We start from the raw sequence: 4864 nt of genomic DNA on the forward strand, positions 1-4864 counted from the left end.
TTCCCTCCTTCCCTCCTTCCCTCCTTCCCTCCTTCCCTCCTTCCTTCATCTCTTAACAATCAGCTATTGATCTAGAACCACACTAGGTGCTAGGACTGCAGATGGTGTCCCAGTCTGGTGGGTAAGACGTGCCTGTAAATTTCAGTCAGGGCTATTTTGGTTGTAATAAATAGAAACCCATTCAAAAAATGCAAGTGAAAAGGAGTTTTCTTGAAAGGGATTAGGGAATCTGATGGAGTTAGTTGAGGAAGCGCAGGTAGGCCTCCCGCGAACTCTCCTCATCTTCGCTGCCTCTCTGAGCTCCACCCACCTCTGCAAACCAGATCACACGTTGTTCTGCTCCCCTAACTTCTGGGTGACTTTGACTCCACAGGGTGTCAACTGGGTCAGACCGAGACTCCTTGAGACCATGTAAGTCCAGTGCATTCTTTCTTACCAATTCACTAAACTCGGTGGCCTCTTAGGTTAAACTATTGAGAGAACTTAACCCCATCAGCTCACTTGAGTCAGACTTCCTGTCCCATCAGGGTGGCCAGGACAGGCCAGGTAGTGGGGACAGGGGAAGGGTCTTACAGCTTGCCCTTTGGAGAAGCAAGTTCTGAGAAGAGAGTTATGGGCAGGGCAGACAATGAAACCTGTTTCCTGCTGGAAAGAATTGCAAATCTGGCCTAAGGGGAAAATGGATTCGAAAAACCATTTAAAATAATAATAGTGACCATTTATCAAGACGTTATGTATCAGACACAGGAAAGTGTTTTTTATGCATTTACCTCTTTTAACCCTCAGAAGTCGTTATTATTATCCCCATTTGCCCATTTTACAGATGAGGAAGCTGAGATGTAGGAGGTTAGATAAGGTTGCCTGGGGTCGGGTGGTGGAGGTGGCAGCAGCAGGCACAAAATTGTCACTTTGGCAGCACATATACCAAACTTGGAATAATGCAGAGAAGCTTAGCATGGTCCTATGCAAGGATGACACACAGATTCGTGAAGTATTCCATATATTTTTAAAATGTTCTTAAAAAAAATTCTTGGCCATGCATGGTGGCTTACGCCTGTAATCCCAGCACTTTGGGAGGCGAAGGCAGGTGGATCATGAGCTCAGGAGTTTGAGACCAGCCTGGCCAACATGGTGAAACCCCATATCTACTAAAAATACAAAAGTTAGCCAGGTGTGGGCATGCCTGTAATCCCAGCTACTCCAGAGGCTGAGGCAGGAGAAGTGTTTGAATCTGGGAGGCCGAGATTGCAATAAGCCAAGATTGCAGCACTGCACTCCAGCCAAGGTGACAGAACAAGACTCCCATCTTGAAAAAAAAAAAAAAAAATTATTGTCTCTGAGCCACGTGCCTGAGTCCTGTGCTTGGCAGCTTCTGCTGAGAGCAGAAGCCAGCGATCAGGCCATTTTCTCCCCCACGACCTCGAGGAATGCTCTCCAGACAGGCGTTTGCCTTTCCTGTGGCTGCAGAGATCACCGGCCACCTTTGGCAGGTCCTCTCTCTTCCTTTCCCTCCCTTTGTTTAAGGATTTCAGGCGCACGGACTTGGGGGACTGATGTCCCCCATTTGATGGCTTGCTGTCACCACCCATCTGGACTTGAATCCTCTTTTGAGATTATCGTGGTTGTGTCTTTCGCCTTTCTCTAGGTCTAATCCTAGTCCCCTCCCCCACAGGCATCCACTCCAGGGTAAACATCACAGGTTTCTTCCAATTTCCTTTGTGTGTTGATCATTTGTGTATGTCATGTTTGGAAAGTGTATGTTTGGAAAGTGTTAGGGGTTTATTTTTCAGAGGGGATGTTATTTTTAATTTTTTAAGGTCATAAATAACACTGTTTCTTTTCTTTTCTTTCTTTCTTTTTTTTTTTTTTTTTACTTTTAAATAAACTTTATATTTTAGAATAGAATTGGAATTCCAGAGATGTTGTAAAGATACTGCAGGGAGTTCCTAGATGCCTCTTCTCACTTCTGCCTATTAACATATAGTAGGGTACATGTGTCACAATTGATGAACCAATATTGATATATTATTAGTAACTTGTCTATACTTTTTCAGATTTCCTTAGTTTTCTTGTTGTTGCTGTCATTGTTTTCTGAGACAGGGTCTCACTTTGTCACTCAGGCTGGAGTTCAGTGGCACAGTCATGGCTCACTGCAGCCTCCACCTCCCCGGACTCAGGTGATCCCCCCACCTCAGCCTCCCGAATAGATGGGACTGCACGTTTGAGCCACCACGAATGGTTATTTATTTTATTTTATTTTTTGGTAGAGATGGGGTTTTGCCATGTTGGCCAGGCTAGCCTAGAACTCCTGGGCTCAGGAGATCCCCTTCCTGCCTTGGCCTCCCACAGTACTGGGATTACAGGTGTTGAGCCAGGACGCCTGGTCTTACTTCCTTCGTTTTAACCTGACGTCCTTGTTCTGTTCTAGGATCTCATCTAGGAGACATTACATCGACTCCTGAGGCTCCTCTGCTGGGACAGTTCCTCAGGCTTTCCTTATTTTTTGATGATCTTGACAGTTTTGAGGAGTACTGGTCAGGTGTTTTGTAGAATGTTTCTCAGCTGGGATTTGTCTGGTGATTCTTTCATGGTTAGACTGGGATTATGGGTTTGTGAAAGGGAGACCACAGAGGGGCAGTGCTATTTTCATTACATCATATTGAGGCTCCCCTTGGCTGGCGGTTACATCACTCCTGTCTCTGCCTCTGTGGTCACACACCTTCTTCTCTTCTCTCTGTCAAATCACCCTGTATCTCTCTTCTAAGGATACTTGCACTGGATTTACGGCCTACCCGGGTAATTCAGGATGATCTCATCTCAAGGTCTTTAACTCAACCTTCTACAAAGACCCTTTTTTCCAAATAAGATCACACTGACAGATTCCAGGAATTTGGATGTGGACTTCCTTCTTTTTTTTGAGACAATGTCTCACTCTGTTGCCCATGCTGGAGTGCAGTGGTGCCATCTCGGCTCACTGTAACCTCTGCCTCTGGGTTCAAATGATTCTCATGCCTCAGCCTCCAGAATAGCTGGGATTACAGGCATGTGCCACTACGCCTGGCTAATTTTTGTATTTTTAGTAGAGACAAGGTTTCACCATGTTGGCCTGGATGGTCTTGAACCCCTGGCCTCCAGCGATCTGCCTGCCTTGGCCTCCCAAAGTGCTGGGATTACAGGCATGAGCCACCACACCTGGCCTGGACTTACCTTTTTGAGGGCCACCATTCAAACCACTATACCCACATGTGAATTTTATCTTTCATGAATTGTGCTTTTGGTGTATCTTAAAACTCATCACTAAACCTAAGGCCATGCATATTTTCTCCGGTTTTCTTGTAAAAGTTTCATAGTTTTACATTTTACATTTAGATTTGTGATTCATTTTGAGTACATTTTTGTGTAAGGTGTAAGGTCTGTGGCTAGGTTCTTTTTTTTTCATATGAATATCTCTTTGATCCAGCCCTTTTTGTTGGAAAGACAATTCTCTCTTCATTGAATTGCCTTTGTGCCTTTGTAAAAAATCAGTTGAATACAGTTGGTCTATTATTTGTGTTCTCTTCTGTTCCATGGATCTATGTTTCTATTCTCTCACCAATTTCAGCAATCTCGATTGTTGTAGTCTTATAGTAAGTCTTAAATTGGGTAATGTGAGTCCTTTGTTGTTCTTCAGTATTGTGCTGGCTATTCTAGGTTCTTTGCCTTTCTATATAGATTTAAGTCAGTTTGTTGATACCTACAAAATAGCTTGCTGAGCTTTTGATTAGGAATCTGTATCAAGTTGGGAAGAACTGACATTTTACCAATATTGAGTCATCCAATCTATGAACATTCCAGTCCAATCTTCACTTATGTTTTATTTTTATTTTTTGAGACGGAGTTCCACTCTGTCGCCCAGGAAGGAATGTAGTGGCGTTATCTCACTGCAACCTCTGCCTCCCAGGTTCAAACGATTCTCCTGCCTCAGCCACCATGCCTGGCCACTTTTACTTTCTTTACATAAATCTAAGTTTCTGACTGTTATCATCTTCCTTTTGCCTGAATAATTTCTTCTGCTTTTTTGTTTGTTTGTTTGTTTTGATACGGAGTCTTACTCTATCACCCAGGCTGGAGTACCGTGGCACAATCTTGACTCACTGCAACCTTCACCTCCCAGGTTCAAGCGATTCTCCTGCCTCAACCTTCCAAGTAGCTGGGACTACAGGTGCATGCCACCACGCCTGGCTAATTTTTTGTATGTTTTTAGTAGAGACAGGGTTTCCCCATGTTAGCCAGGATGGTCTCGATCTCCTGACCTCTTGATCCACCCGCCTCAGCCTCCCAAAGTGCTGGGATTACAGGCGTGAACCACCATGCCCAGCCTCATTCATTCACTTTAAATGTTTCTCCTCCTCTTTGCATAGTTTTATGTCAGCTGCAACTCTTAACTTTGTTCTTCTATGAGTTTGGTATTTCCTACATCTATCCTTCTCCAGCTTCTTTTAATATTTTTTCTTTGTCTTTGTTTTTCTGTGGTTTATTTATTTATTTTTGGAGGGGCATGGTTTGGAGAGAGACAGGTAGCAGTACTTTTTTACAAAACTTTATTTTATTTCAGTAGTTTTTGGGGAACAGGTGGTTTTTGGTTACATGACAAGTAACCAAAATCTCAAAATTGAGATTTTGGTGCACTCATCACTCAAGCAGTGTACACTGTACCCAAAGTGTAGTCTTTTATCCCTTACCCCCTCCCACCCTTCCCCATGAGTCCCCAAAGTTCATTAATCATTCTTATGCCTTTGCATCTTCATAGCTTAGTTTTAACTTGTAAGCAAGAACATATGATGTTTGGTTTTCCATTCCTGAGTTACTTCACTTAGAATAATGG

General features: G+C 43.5%; 1 non-coding gene across 1 annotated transcript; it reads left to right on the forward strand.

Moving 5' to 3' along the window:
* The first annotated feature begins 903 nt into the window (after positions 1-903).
* LOC114679781 (U6 spliceosomal RNA) lies at positions 904-1006 on the forward strand. Its single transcript, XR_003731890.1, has one exon. It is a non-coding gene; the product is annotated as a U6 spliceosomal RNA (small nuclear RNA).
* Positions 1007-4864: the final 3858 nt, after the last annotated feature.

This window comes from Macaca mulatta, chromosome 7 (assembly GCF_049350105.2).
Source record: "Macaca mulatta isolate MMU2019108-1 chromosome 7, T2T-MMU8v2.0, whole genome shotgun sequence".
NCBI classification, from domain to species: domain Eukaryota; kingdom Metazoa; phylum Chordata; class Mammalia; order Primates; family Cercopithecidae; genus Macaca; species Macaca mulatta.